Source organism: Hypanus sabinus, chromosome 3 (assembly GCF_030144855.1).
Source record: "Hypanus sabinus isolate sHypSab1 chromosome 3, sHypSab1.hap1, whole genome shotgun sequence".
Lineage (NCBI taxonomy): Eukaryota > Metazoa > Chordata > Chondrichthyes > Myliobatiformes > Dasyatidae > Hypanus > Hypanus sabinus.
The window spans coordinates 176,704,019-176,720,368 of NC_082708.1; the positions used below are offsets into that span (position 1 = coordinate 176,704,019).

General features: G+C 42.5%; 1 long non-coding RNA gene across 2 annotated transcripts; it reads right to left on the reverse strand.

The window, feature by feature from the left end:
* Positions 1-649: 649 nt before the first annotated feature.
* LOC132391922 (uncharacterized) lies at positions 650-16,222 on the reverse strand. Of its 2 annotated transcripts, none has more exons than XR_009511388.1 (4): positions 15,968-16,222; positions 15,426-15,547; positions 12,674-12,800; positions 650-1,450 (listed from the first exon to the last, which is right to left on the reverse strand). It is a non-coding gene; the product is annotated as an uncharacterized LOC132391922 (long non-coding RNA). The 2 variants fall into 2 exon arrangements; XR_009511387.1 differs by lacking the exon at positions 650-1,450 and adding an exon at positions 11,864-12,527.
* Positions 16,223-16,350: the final 128 nt, after the last annotated feature.

Genomic DNA, 16,350 nt, shown 5'->3' on the forward strand with positions numbered 1-16,350 from the left:
CCGAGTCTCTTGTACCTTCTACCTGATGGTAGCAGTGAGAAAAGAGTATGGCCTGGGTGGTGGGGATCTTTGAAAATGGATGCTGCTTTCCTACAGCAACATTTCATATAGGCGTGCTCAACGTTTGGAAGGGCTTTACCTGTGATGAGTTAAATTGACTACCTTTTGTAGGATTTTCCACTCAAAGGCATTGGTGTTCCAGGCCTTAATGCAGCCAGTCAGCACACTTTCCACCACACGTCTATAGAAGTTTGCCAAGGTTTTTGATGACGTGCTGAACCTCCCCAGACTCCTGAGGAAGTAGAGGCGCCGTCATGTTATCTTCACAATAATATTTATATGATGGGTCCAGGACAGGTCCTCTGAGATCGTGACACCCAGGAAGTTAACGTTACTGACCATCTCCACCTCTGATCCTCCAATGATTACTGGCTCATGGACCTCTGGTTTCTCTCTCCTGAAGTCTACATTCAGTTCCTTGGTCTTACTGACATTGAGTGAGAGGTTGTTGTTATTACACCGCTCAGCCAAATTTTCAATCTCCTCTTGTATGCTGATTCATTACCGCCTTTGATATGCTCCACAATAGTGGAGTCATTAGCAAACTTGTCTATGGTGATGGAGTTGTACTTAGACACACAGTCACAGGTGTAAATCGAGTAGAGCAGGGGGCTAAGCACATATCCCTGTGGTGGTCCTGTTCTATCACATCACATGATATCTCAGTACATGATATCACATCCACACATGTACACAGGTCTTTTTGTCTGTAAGGATATATACCTCTTCTAGGGTGTACGTGGTATCTAGCACCTCTGGTAAAGAGGCTTGTGTATCCATTCCAGAGCAGCCACTCACCTTTGGTCCCCATCAGACACTCAGTTCTCACCTGTGGCTCCAAGTAGCTGTTCAAAGATGAAAGAGGCTGCACCTCTGTACGCCATTTTGACGGGTGAGCAAAACGAGGTGAGGATAGCCAGTGAGCCTCATACCCCAGTGAGGTCAGGACATTCTTGTTGTAGTTGGACACTGAAAACATCCTACACAATTAGGAAAGACCTATTTTCTGAGGAGGCTGAAGACAACTTGTCTTTGCATGTCTGCTGTATACTCATGTCATTCTACAGATGTGCAGAAGAGGGCATCCCAAGTTGCTGCATCACTTCATGGTACAAGAACTGCACTGCAGAGGACAGGAAGGGTCTACAACGGGTGGTCAAAACTACCCAACACATAATGGGCACCAGCCTACCCACTATCAAAGACATGTATACAGAAAGGTAACGTCATGTAGGATCTCACCTACCCTGCTTATGGATTGTTTGTTCCACTTCCATCAGGGAGGAGGCTACAGTGGTTTGTAGAAAGTTTGTGAACCCTGTAGAACTTTCTCTATTTCTGCATAAAATATGACCCAAAATATGATCCGATCTTCACGTATGTCCTAAAACTGGATAAAGAGAGCCCAATTAAATAAACACAAAAAAACATTATACTTGTTGAGAAAAATTGTCCAATATTACATGTATTTGTTGGAAAAAGTATGTGAACCTTTGCTTTCAGTAACTGTTGTGGCCCCCCTTGTACAACAATAACTTTAACCGAACATTTCTGATCAGTCCTGCATGTTGGCTTGGAGGAACTTTAGGCTTAGCCTCCTTACAAAACTGCTTCAACTCTGGGATGTTGGTGGGCTTCCTGCATGAACTACGTACTTCAGGTCCTTTCCCAACATTCCTATGGGATTAAGAGCAGAACTTTGATTCGGTCATTCCAAAACACCAATTCTCTTCTTTTTAAATCATTTTGATGTTGATTTAATCTTATCTTTTAGATCATTGTCTTGTTGCATTATCCAACTTCTATTAAACTTCAGGTGATGGACTGAACCCTGACATTCTCTGTAAAACATCTTGATACAATTTTGAATTCAATGTTCCTTCAACAATTCCAAGCTGACTTCACCGGGCTTCACAGTTGGGATAAGGTTTTGGTGATGGTGTGCAATGCCCTGTTTCCTCCAAACATAGCAATGTGCATTTGTGCCAAAAGTTCAACTTTTGTCTCATCTGACCACCTAACGTTGTCCCAGAAACATTGGAGAACATCCAGATGGTCTTTCGGAAACATAGAAACATAACAAACATAGAAAATAGGTGCAGGAGTAGGCCATTTGGCCCTTCGAGCCTGGCCGCCATTCAGTATGATCATGGCTGATCATCCAACTCAAAACCTTGTACCTGCTTTCTCTCCATTCCCCTGATCCCTTTAGCAACAAGGGCCATATCTAACTTAAGATTATCTAAGCTTGAGATGTGCAGCAATGTTTTTTTTGCAAAGCAGTGGTTTCCTCCGTGGTGTCCTTCCCGTGAACACCATTCTTGTTCAGTGTTTTTCCTATAGTGGACACATGAACAGAGACTTCAGCAAGTTCTAGAAATTTCTGCAGGCCTTTTGCTGTTACCCCTGGTTTCTTTCTCACATCCTTCAGCATTGCACATTGAGCTCTTGGTGTGATCTTTGTAGGATGCCCATTCCTAGGGAGAGTAGCTTCCTCCATTTGGAGACAATTTCTCTTACTATGGACTGATGAATGCTCAGGTCTTTAGAAATGTTTCTGTAGCCTTTTCCGGCTTCATGCATCTCTATAATTCTTCTTCTAAGGTCGTCTGAAAGTTGGTTTGATCGAGGCATGGTGCACATCAACAGATCGTTCTTGAGAATAGCAGGCTCTGTCAGTAAGCTGACTTCAATAGGTTTCAAAAGGTACTTTTAATGTCAGAGAAATGTTTCCAATATACATCCTGAAATTTTTTTTGTCTCTTTTATAGGGTAGGGCACCTCTACAACCCACATCTCCAATCTCGTCTCATTGATTGGAACACCTGCCTTCAAATAGCTTTTGTAGAGGTTCACATACCTCTTCCAACAAATACACGTGATATTGGATTATTGGATTGGATTATTTCTCTCAATAAATAAATGAACAAGTATAATATTTTTGTGTTATTTATTGAATTAAGTTCTCTTTATCTAATTTTGGGACTTAGATGAATATCTGATCACATTTTAGGTCAATTCTACAGGGTTCACAAACTTTCTAGCACCACTGTACACAGCATCCATGCTAGGATGACCAGACTCAAAAACAGGCCCAAGCAATAAGGCTGATATACACATCCACCCACTAACTCACCCTTCCACACCCTCCAACACTACTTTCCTGTCAGTTATCTTATGTACAGACATTCCTGTGCCTACCTTCACACCATGGACACACAATGAATCTATGTATATAAGCTATCTTGTCACTTACGCATTATCTTTTTGTGCTTTTTGGATATGAAAGAATGATTATTTCATTCTCCTTTACATTTAGGCACTGGTAATGACATTAAGCATTAAACAATTCTGACTAGTTGTATCACCACCTGCTAAGAATATCCCAATGAACAGGATTGAAAAAGGATGCTGAGACTCAGCCAGCTCTATCACGGGCACTAGCCTCCCTACCAATGACTACTACTACTGCTACATCAGCTCAGACCTAGGGAGCCGGTGTCAGGCACGATGATGGACTCTCCACTCCTCCCTCTCCCTCATCAGTGTGTTCAGTTCATCTACATTAGCCCCGCCACTATCTTCTGGGAGCATGGTGATCACAGTCTTGGGAGGGTGCCCAGGGTTCATCCTCCCATGCTTGGGCTCCCATGTGATGACTAGGCTGGCAGGTAGCTCGGGGTGGCATAGACAGTGCCCCGCTAGTTGCAGTCTTCTCACCTCGATTTTAGTAGTGAGCATCAGTCGGTCGTCATAGAGCTTGATGTTCGTCATGTGCTGTTGCCAACTCACGTCAAGAGCCATCCAGAACATTTGTGTATAGCAACCATCTAGTGACTTTCGCATGGTCTTGGTGAGTGTCCACATCTCGCATCCGTACGTGAGAATGGACTCTATGACTGCTATGAAGATCCTCTTTTTGAGCCGTCTGGTCAAGTTTGACCTCCAGATTTCTTTCATGTCGTCATAACCTTCCACGCCATACCATCGAGGACATCTTCAAAAGGTGATTTTTGAAGAAGGTGGCATCCATCATGAAGGCCCTTCCCACCTAGGACATGCCCTCCTCTTATTACTACCATCAGTGATGAGGTACAGGAGTCTGAATGTCCATACTAATGTTTTAGGAACAGTTTCTTCGTATATACCATCAGATTTCTGAATAGCCCATGGACCCAAGGACACTAGTTTGCTCTCTTATTGCACTATTGCTTTATCTATCTATTTAATTACATTTTTATTTATTGTTTGTTTATTTATTTTAAATGTATTATGGTAACCTATAATAACTCTTGATGTTTTGCACTATACTGCTGCCACAAGACAATAAATATCATGACGTATGTCCGAAATCAACACAATTCTGCTTCACTAACTGCATTTAATACATGGATGAATAGAAAATGTTTACAGCAATGTGGGCCAAAAGTGTATAAATGGGTCTTGCTTCAATGGGAATCTGGGCTGGCATGGAGTAGATGGCCTGAAGGGTCTGACTCCATGCTGTATGACTAGCCTTGATGAGCTACCTCTTTATTCTGTACCCACAGCTCTCTCTTTCTACTCTAACAGACATTATTTTGCCAATAGCTACTCTTTCTCATCCTGTTTCATGAAGCATTTTCTGGTTTAGTTGTCCAGGCAGTTGACTGGTGTCAATTTCATTGTTGTTTCGGGACACTCCCATTACTACTCTTGCACGTATTTTTTGGCTTCTATTACTTCCTGCCAGATTTAAGCACATTCACACTTACTTTTGAAGGGAACACTATCTAACAATAAGCAGACAGAGCTAGCTCGTTTTGTATACTTTTGTTACTCCATGATATAGGGCGGCATGGTAGTGTCGTGCTTAGCTTTACAGCACCTCCTGTAAGATCATGGTTCCATTCTCACAGCTGTCTGTGAGTTGTACATTCTCCCCGTGACTGTGTGGATTCCCTTTGGGTGCTCTGATTTCCTCCAAAGATGTATGATTCTGGCTAGTAAATGGAGGGCATGCTATGATGATGTCAAAATCATGGTGACACTTGCCCAGCACAATACACGCTGATTTGATTTGGCGCACACCATTCACTTCACTGTGTGTTTCGATGTACATGTGATAAGTTAAGCTATTTCTTAAAAAGGTATCTTCAAGTCTTACTACTAGAATTGAAACCTGTGCATATTTGCATGCTGGGATTTCTGATCTCTGTGTATGTGTCTTCCTCTGCAGGCTCATAGTCAAGAAGACCTAGTAAAGGTCAAAAGGCAAGTTAGCACAGTAGCCCTCCTCACAGCCCTCCTCAAAAATCAGAAGGACACATTCTCTCCTAAAGCTAGCAGGCCTGGGAGCCGCAAGAGATTGCAGAGACTGGAATCTGGGACTGAAAAGCAAACTGCATAGGAACCGAGTGGGTCATAAAGCATCTGGGAAGGCAAAGTGACGGTCGATAGCTCAGATCGAAATCTTGCATCAGATCTTCACCCAAAATGTCAGAATCAAAATCAGCTTTAATCTCACTGGTTTATGTCATGAAATTTCTTGTCTTGGTGGCAGAAGTGCAATGCAATACATAATAGAGAAAAAAAACTGTGAATTACTGTAAGTATATATACTTTCTATATACTCATTCTTGAAGTGCCCTTAGAGTACCTGGATAATACAAACACCCTTGTCAGGATGCTATCCATCGACTATAACTCAGCATTTAATACCACCATTCCCACAATATGATTGTGAAGTTACAGAACCTGGGCCTCTGTACCTCCCTCTGCAATTGGATCCTCAGCTTCCTAACTGGAAGACCACAATCTATGTGGATTGGTGATAATATGTCCTCGCTGACAATGAATACCGGTGCACCTCAGGGGTCTGTGCTTAGCTTGCTGCTCTACTCTCTCTATACACATGACTGTGTGGCTAGGCATAGCTCAAATACCATCTATAAATTTGCTGATGATCCAACTGTTGTTGGTAGAATCTCAGATGGAGATGAGAGGGTGTACAGCAGTGAGATATGCCAACTAGTGGAGCGGTGTTGCAGCAACAACCTTGCACTCAACGCCGGAAAGCCGAACGAGCTGATTGTGGGCTTCAGGAAAGGTAAGACGAAGGAACACATACCAATCCTTATGGGGGATCAGAAGTGGAGAGAGTGAGCAGTTTGAAATTCGTGGGTGTCAAGAACTCTGAGGACCTAATCTTGTCCCAACCTTTCAACGCAGCTACAAAGAAGGAAAGACAGTGTCTATACTTCATTAGGAGGTTGAAGAGATATGATATGTCAACAAAAGCATTCAAAAATTTCTATAGATATACTATGGAGAGCAGTCAAACAGGCTGCGGCACTGTCTGGTATGGGGTGGTGGGGTGCTACTGCACAGGACTGAAAGAAGCTGCAGAGGGTCATAAATTTAGGTAGTTTCAACTTGGGTACTAGCCTACAAAGTACCCAGGACATCTTCAAGGAGCAGTGTCTCAGAAAGGCAGCGTCCATTATTAAGGACCTCCAGGGCATATTCTATATTATGTATAGTATTGAACTGCTGCTGCTAAGTTTACAAATTCCAGTAATAAAGCAGATTCTGATTCTGATGTTTGACTGCTCTTCCTCTGCCGCTCACTAGCTACTGTAAGAGGAAAGTGCAGAGGTCTTGGGTCCATGTTGTGAGGGTTGTTGAAGAGACTTTAGACTCATTTTGGGGGACTTTGGGGGTTCATGTTGCATGGGTGCCTCGATTCTGGTTGCCCTTTCTTCTTCTGTTTTTCAGCTGCTCACTCAGGGTAATCGGTGTGGCCTGGGGTGCTTCAGCCTGCAGTGGGATGCTGAGCTGAGCTAAAATGAATACTATTGGTTTGACGTTGGATATTTTGTATGTTGTCGCTTTCTTTTTGCCATTTGCAAAATTTGTTCTTCATGCATTAGATGCTTCATGTTTACTTTAACGGGTTCCATGTTTCTTTATTTTGTGGCTGTCTGCGGGCACGAGGAATCTCAGAGTTGTAATTTGTACACATACTTTGATAATAAGTGTACTTTGAATACTTGAATCCTCTAGCTGTTTCCTTTTGAACTCATTCACCTTTTGCTTGCTCCATTACTGTTGCCACTAATGTCATCATTATCTTGTCACCTACATCCAAAATCCAAATCAGATTTATTATCACCGACAAAGGTCACCTTATTTGGTGCAGGAGTTATGTATTTCTTATTATTTATAGCATATTGTTGTGTTTCACTGAACTGCAACAAATTTCACAACAAGTGCACATATACATCCAGAGGGCACTTTATTAGGTACACCTGTACACCTACTCATTATTGCAAATGTCTAATCAGCCAATCGCCTGGCAGTAATTTGGCATTCATAGCAAAAGGATTTGAGTACAGGAGCAGGGAGGTTCTACTGCAGTTGTACAAGGCCTTGGTGAGACCGCACCTAGAGTATTGTGTGCAGTTTTGGTCCCCTAATCTGGGGAAAGACATTCTTGCCATAGAGGGAGTACAGAGAAGGTTCACCAGATTGATTCCTGGGGTGGCAGGACTTTCATATGAAGAAAGACTGGATTGACTAGGCTTATACTCACTAGAATTTAGAAGATTGAGAGGGGATCTTATTGAAACATATAAAATTGTAAAGGGATTAGACAGGCTAGATGCAGGAAGATTGTTTCCGATGTTGGGGAAGTCCAGAACAAGGGGTCACAGTTTAAGGATAAAGGGGAAGCCTTTTAGGACCAAGATGAGGAAAAACTTCTTCACACAGAGAGTGGTGAATCTGTGGAATTCTCTGCCACAGGAAACAGTTGAGGCCAGTTCATTGGCTATATTTAAGAGGAAATTAGATATGGCCCGTGTGGCTAAAGGGATCAGGGGGTATAGAGAGAAAGCAGGTATAGGGTTCTGAGTTGGATGATCAGCCATGATCATACTGAATGGCGATGCAGGCTCGAAGGGCCGAATGGTCTACACCTGCACCTATTTTCTATGTTTCTAACTCAATGCGTTAAAGTATGCAGACATGGTCAAGAGGTTCAGTTGCTGTTCAGACCAAACGTCAGAACAGGGAACAAAGTTAATCTAAATGATTTTGACTGTGGAGTGACATTTGGTACCAGAAGGGATGGTTTGAGTATCTCACAAACTGCTGATCTCCTGGGATTTTCGTGCACAGCAGTCTCTAGAGTTTACAGAGAAAGCTTCCAGAGAGCAGCCGTTCTGTCAGAAAAAAACATCTTGTTAACGAGAGAGGCTAGAGGAGAATGGCTAGACTAGTTCAGTCCAGAGAAGGTAAGTCATACACAACACATGAAGTAATATGACCACAAATAAATTAACAAATAATAAAATATAGTCCAGAATGTGTGGTGACCTGCAGGCTGACCCCAACACAGCCTTGGGTTGCATTGGTTGTTGGTACAAATACTGTGTTCTGTACCTTGGTCTGGAGGAACGTTGTTTCATTTGGTGGTACCCATGTTGAATGACAATAAACTTGAACCCGAACTGGAACATTCTGGTACCAACATAGCATGTCTACTATGTTCAACACAGGCAACAACAAAACAACACAACCACAACAATAAAACAAAACAAGCCCCTTTCCTCTCTCCCACCATTCGCCCCTTCACACATACAGAAATACAATCCTCCATCTGCAGGACAGGCCTGAATTTTATTAGTCATCATCATGTGCCACGTTGTATGACATGGGCAATCATGGTCACTTGGTAAGTTTCTCTACAGCCGCAGTTTGCCATTGCCTTCTTCTGGGCAGTGTCTTTACAAGATGGGTGACCGCAGCCATTATCAATACTTTTCAGAGATTGCCTACCTAGCATCAGTGGTCACATAACCAGGATTTGTGATATGCACCAGCTGCTCATATGACCATCCACCACCTGGTCCTGTGGCTTCACATGACCCTGAGGTGGGCGCTAAGCAGGTACAACACCTTGCCCAAGGATGACTTGCAGACTGGTGGAGGGAAGGAGCACCTTGGACCTCCATTGGTAGAGACATAGATCCACCCCGCCGCCCGTATTTCATGAGTGCCATTCAGAAAATGCCAAATGAGCTTTTGTCTCATCTTATCACTGAACAAGACATCTGCAGCAAATTGTAGGGAGTTGTGAATGCGGCCCTGTCCGTCATGAAAATCAGCCTCCCCTGTAATAAACTCTGTCTACAATTTCCACTCTCGTGGGCAGGAAGTGCTAAGTCCTGAGAACACATGTCCCCTGGCTGTAGGGCAGTTTCTATCCCATTGTTACAAAACAATTGAATGGACCTCTCACACAATAAAAATCTTCTGAGGATTGTCGCCTTGTTGTGGTGGAGGGGCTTGTGAGAAATTGAAATCCCTAGAGTGATGCCATCTGGAGCATAGCTCCTGGTGAGGTCATGGAGGAAGTTCAATTCAGTGAAGACCTCAGTAGTGGGGCTGATACATCACAATGATAGTGTTAGTGATAATGGTAGTGAAGAAGGAAGAAGGCTGCAGCAATGAAGGGTCCTCACTCATCTTGCATTCTATGCCACTGGACCCCAACCCCGACTTTTCAAGTATGTTTTGGTGGCTGCCTGTGCATTAGGCTCCCCACATTTTAAAAAAATTATGCACAGGCATTCTCCATTCAGGTAATAACCCCTTAGGAGAACATCATACTCAACTTGAGCAGTCACACTACTACTACTACCACAATATATTCTGTAATTCAAATTTATGTTATTCTGACTACCTTGATTGGGTGGCAGGCTGGAGATATGACTCTACAACAGGAGGTGTATGGGTGTCAGCAATCCTTCTCTCCACTAGTCAGCAGGTCACCCTTGGGCAAGGTGTAGCACCTGCTTAGCCCCCTCCCCTGATCAGGGTCACATGAAATCATGGGAGCAGTTGGTGGATGGCCGTATGAGCAGCTGGTGCACACCACAAGTCCTGGTTATGTGACCACTGATACCAGGCATTCTCTGAAGTGCATTGATAATGGCTGGGGTCACCCATCTTGTAAAGATAGTGCCCAGAGGGGGATTGTCTTCATTTAGAGGATGGTGTGGGTGTCAAACGAGCTGCCAGTGGGAATGGTGGAGGTAGGTTCAATTCCAATGTTTAAGTGATATTGGGACTAATATATGGATGGGAAGTGTATGGAGGGCAGCTTCCAGTTGTGGATCAATGGGACTAGGCAGAATAATGAGTCAGCATGAACTCGATAGTCCGACGGGCCTGTTTCTGTGCTGTAGTGCTTGATGACTCAGTGACTTTGTCTCCTTTGAAAGTTGTTACTGAGTATGTTTTCTCTGCTATTTCACAGAATACACTTCCAATAATACTTCTTATGAAATGTTATTCTCTCTCACAAAGCCTCTACAATTTTGGCAATTACATTAAATTTATAAATCTCTACAGCAAAGCAGATTGACCGATTTTCAAAGAGCATTTTACATTAAATATCATTCTTGGAGGTTCATCAGTTTCATCGGTGACTTAACAAATAAGCATGTTGTGTTTAATCAAAGCACCAATTTTGATGCCTCCAGAGTATAATGTAATTTTGTTACACATGCTACTAAGGGTGTTTTTTAAAATCCTTTTATGCTTAGATAAATTAGATTAAGGATGTGCTAGCATTATGTTCCTGTTCATTGCCATACTTTCAATTTTGTTCATAGCAGAATCAGAATCAGGTTTAACGTCACCGGTAATGTCATACAATGTCTTGTTTTGCCGTAGGAATACCTTGCAATACGTAATGCAATAAGAAGTGTAAATACAGATCTGTGCAAACATTTTAGGCACATATTGTATATATAGCTAGGGGAGCCTAAGCCTTTTGTACAGCACAACAGAAGTTTTATGTATTGCATTATACTGCTGCCACAAAAAATTCATAACATATGTGAGTGATGATAAACCTGATTCTGATTTGGGTCTTTATTGTTGATCAATAACCCAATTGTATGGAATCAAATGGACGTGTCTGGTGTACCCACACCACCGCCTGCCACTGGCAATCCTTCTCTGCCACCTGCCCCTCACCCCTCCGCCACCCTCACTTTCACCATTCCTAGCACCATTTGCTCACGCCAGATTTACAAACTTGCTCTCTGCTCCATGTTAACAAATATGGTACTGTGTAAAGGACTTAGACACCCTAACTATATTCACAAAATGCTGGAGGAGCCGTGGACTAATGAAGGGTCTTGGCCCAAAACACCGACTATTTATTCATTTCCATAGGTGCTGCCTGACCTGCTAAGTTCCTTCAGTATTTTGTGATTTCCAGCATCTGCAGAATCTCTTCTGTTTACCCCAGCTATCTATCTCTATCTATATACATATATTCATTCTATAAATTGAATGAATAGTGCAAAAAGCAAAAAAAAAAGGTGAGGTAATGTAATTGGGCACAAGTGTCCATTCAGAAATCTGAATGTGTGGGGAAGAAGCTGTTGACTGTGGGTCTTGAGGCTCCTAAACCACCTCCCTGATGGTAGCAGGTCAAGACCCCTGAAACGCCTCTCAGTGGTGATTCAGCTGTGTAGTGCTGTGTGCATCACTTAAAGAATGTCGAGCTAAAAGAGAGGGTGTAGATATATTTACAAGAATGATGCCATAACTGGAAACTAATGACTGCTATGAAAAATGTAAGGGCTTGGGCTCTTTTCTCCAGAAAAAAAGTCAGAATCAGATTTATTAATACTGACAAGCCTAGTGTGTTTTACAGCAGCAGTTCAGTGCTAAAACATAAAATTACCATAAATACAAAAATAAATAAATCACAAAAAGGAATCCAGAAGTAGAGAGCAAAATAAAGACATAGTGTTCATGGACTATTCATAAATCTAATGGCAGAAGGGATGGAGCTCTTTCTGAATCATTGTGTTCAGGTCTTTAGGCTTCTATTCCTCGTCTCCTATGATTGTAAAGAGAATAAGGCAAATCCTTTTGCCTTCCAATTTGCCTACTGCTGAAACAAAGACTCGACAACTGATGTTCTCAGTATTATTTATTTAGCTATCTATTTGTTTTGTTGCTTATATTTTGTTCATATTTGCACATACTGTCTTTTTTGCATATTGAATAATTACAATAGAATCAATGATAGATTGTACCCACTTGGGCGTTCAATTAATGTGCAAAAGGCAACACACTGTTCAAATACAAAAGAAAATAAATAAAAGCAATAATAAATATGCAAAAAATATTGAGAACATCAGATCAAAAATCCTTGGAAGAGAGTCCATAGATTATGCAAATATTTCAATAATGAGGCAAGTAAAATTGAGTGAAGTTATCCCCTTTGGTTCGGTAACCTGATGCTTGAAGGGTTAATAACTGTTCCTATTCTTGGTGGTGTTTGTCCTGAGGCTCCTATACCTTCTTCCTGACGGCAACAGCAAAAAGACAGCCTAACCTGGGTGGTGAGGCTCCCTGTGTGTAGTTTTCCACTGACTCAATTGTTCAATTGTCAATGCCTGCAAGAAAATGAATCGCAGGGTACTACATGGTGACATGTATTTTGATAATAATTTACTTTGCAATTTGAACTTTGAAACAGGTCTATGGCAGACTCCATAAGCACAACAAATTCTGCAGATGCAGGAAATCCAGAGCAACTTACACGAAATGCTGGAGGAACTCAGCAGGTCAGTCCACATCTATGGAGTGGAATAAGCAGTCGACGTTTTGCACCGAGATACTTCATCAGGACTGGAGAGGACGAGGAAAGAAGCCACAATAAGAAAGTTCTGGAAGAAGGAGTACAAGATGGTATGTGATAGGTGAGATGGACTTTCCTCAGCCTTTGCAGAAAGTAGAGACGCTGCTGGGCTTTCTTTGCTATGGAGCTGGTGTTGAGGGACCAGGTGAGATTCTCCACCAGGTGAACACCAAGAAATTTGGTGCTCTTAACCTTTAACTTGTTATACCTTTGGCTCTAACTTGATAAATTTAAATTCTAGTCAACTAGATGATTCCAACTGACTCAGCACCCTTACCCTCCGGCTGTTCTTGCCAAAGTCTGTTGAACCAAAGCCTCTGACTCTAACCCTGACTCGCTCCAGCAATAGCAGCTTCACTTACATCTCACTTCTTTTTATCGGTCCTTGCTTTTACTATTAACCCAAATCCCGACAAGCCCTGCTCGCTTTTTAAAACCAGTGGGTAGAGTCCATTAGGAACCGTCTGCAAATCGCTCCATGATCCTCCGCTCTGCAGATAAGCCCCGCTCGCATTTTAAAACTGGCGTGTAAAGTCCACAATGAACTGTCTCCATCCCACTTTGCTATCATTTTGACCAATCAGCTGGAGGAACGCAGCAGCTCAGGCAGCATTCTTGGAAAAAGAATAAACAGTTAATGCTTTGGGCCAAGACCCTTCATCAGAACTGGAAGGAAAGATGAGGTCAGATTAAGAAGGTGGGGGGAGGGGAGGAAGAAGTACAAGGTGATAGGTGAAAGGTGATAGATGAAACCGGGTAGAAGCCATCCTTGAGTCCGGTGACACATCCTTTTAGACTTTTTTTTAAAAACTTGTGTCTGATGGGGGGGTAGAGAAGAGAGAATGTCCTGGATGGTTGAAATCTTTGATTATGCTGGCTACTTTACCATCTATACTTCTCAGAAGGCACAGCTTGATTCACAGATGGAAGCCTGGTTTCCATGACATGCTGAACTATGTCCACAACTCTCTGCAGTTTATTGTGACAGGCAGAGCAGTTAGAATTGGAAATGGAATTAGTTCACGATTGTCAGGTGGTAGTCTGAATCGCTTCCCCTGCATAACCGTTCATACAGTACATGACACACGGAAGTAGTACAAGGTAAAACAACAATAGTGCAGAATAAGGTGTACCAGCTACAGAGAAAGTGCAGAGCAGGTGGATATAAAGCACAAGATATGAGGCAGATTATGAGGTCAATACTCCGGTTTACCATACTAGGGAGTCTCTAACAGTGGGATAAATGCTGTCCTTGAGCCTGGTGATATGTGCTTTCAGACTTTTCTATACTTTGCCCTAAGGGAGAGGGATGAATCAGAATCGGGTTTAATAACACCAGCATATGTTGTGAAATTTGCCAATTTAATGGCAGCAGTACAATACATGATAAATGAAAAAATAAATATATGAATTACAGTAAGTATATGTATACTCTGTTTTCGTGGATGATTGCAAAGAAAAAGAATTTCAGGATGTATATTGTATACATTTTTCTGACAATAAACATACCCATTGAAACCTACTGAAACCCAAATCATTAAACTAAAAAATAGTGCAAAAACAGAAATAATAAAAAAGTGAGGTAGTGTTCATAAGGTCAATGGCCATTTCGAAATTGGATGGCTGAGGGGAAGAAGCTGGGTGTGAGCAGGCTGCTTTCCCACAGCAGCAGGAAATATGGACAGAAGTCCATGGAGAGGAAGTTGTTTTCCGTGAGGTGCTGAGCAATGTCCACAACTCTGCACTTGCTTATGGTTGTGGGCAGAGCAGTTGGAATTGAAATTGGACATAAAATTGGCTTATTAACGTCACGTGTACCGAAGCAGAAATAAAAGCTTGTCCTGCATAGTGTTCATAAAGTACATGGCTGCATTGGCATAGTACAAGTAAAACAATCACAAGTACAGAATAAATTACGAACAAAGTGCAGTTCAGGTAAATATATAGATGCAATATCATAACGAGGCAGATTGTGAGGTCAAAGCCATTCAGTTGTCTTTAACTGAGGGGCAGAAAACTTCCTTGAGCTTGACCGTATGTGCTTGTAGGCTTTTGTACTTTCTGTTGGAAAGGGGATGGGGTGGGTAGAGAAACTCTCTAGGGTAGATTGCATCTTTGATTAGGCTGGCTGCTTTACTACGGTAATGGGAAGTGCAGACAGTGCCTGGGGGGGTGGGGGAGACTTATTTCCATGACGTGCTGAGCTGTGTTCATAAGTCTCTGCATTTCTGCATTTTTTTTATGGTCACGGGCAGAGTAGTTGCTGCACCAATGATGACAATTTAAATGAATCCCACCTGTCTGGTCTAAATACCTCTTATCCTTTCCTATTTAACTTCTTCCCCCACCGTCCCAGGCAGCACATTCTAGGCAATGCAACTCTCTGAGTAAAAAAAATATGCCTCGTTAATAAAAACACAAAATGCTGGCAGAACTCAGCAGCATCTATGGGAGGTGGTAGTGACGATGTTTCCGGCCGAAACCGTTCATCAGGATCTCCTGAGGGATCATCAGGATCAGAAACTCCTGATGAAGGTTTTCGGCCTGGAACGTCGTCACTACCTCCTCCCATAGACGCTGCCTGGCCTGCTGAGTTCTGCCGGCATTTTGTGTTTTTATTTATTTCCAGCATCTGCAGATTCACTCGTGTTACCTCGTTAGTCTCCTTGACACTTTTAAACGAGCAAACCTTCCCGTGAGGATGCTGGTGCCCAAGCTGAGAAGACGAAGCTCTGCCCAACCCGCTGCAGAGCTGAATGTTACATTCTGTAGCTTCTAAACAAAACAAATTCAAGGAAAAACGTAAGTTGCAAGATAAACTGTGGACTTTATTTTGACTTTAAACTTGGCGTGCGCACATCACCTGGTAGCGTCATGACGTAGCGATTCACTCTTTTAACATATAACCAGAAACGAATCATTTAAATAAACTAGAATGTTTAATCAATCAATCCACACACACACACACACACACAAAAAGATTACTCAAATATAACTGGAATATTAAATACACACGATTCCTCCCTGCTTAGCTGTAAATCCAACTCAATTTCATCTTACCTCAATACACAGTATCGAGAAAATCTGCAGATGCTAGAAATTCTATATTTGCGTGTTTCTATACACAGTAAACTGCATAATAGAACTACTACATACAGACGACGCAGCATGATTGATGCACCATCAATAACTCACACTGAGACGTAAGGCGAGATATCGGCTTTTATTGACTGGAAGAAGGAACCAGGAGTGAGTGTCCATCATATTATGTCCTGAGCGTCAGGCCTCAGATCTCCTTTATACAGGGGCCTGTGGGAGGAGCCACAGGAGCAGTCAGCAGAGGGGCGTGTCCAGACAGGCACATAGTTCACCACAATGATACTTTTTTAAATTGTCCCTTCCAGCCCTCAAGATTCGATCGCTGTGGAGTTTTACCTACTCCTGAGCGATAACGTATTTTTCTGACAAAAGGGAATCACTCTGCTTGGCAGGTGAGACCCGTGGTTTCTAGGATCTGATCTCCTCCATGGTGGTTTAGGAATTGGCTCCGGGACTGCAGGAATTGGTTGTGGACAACA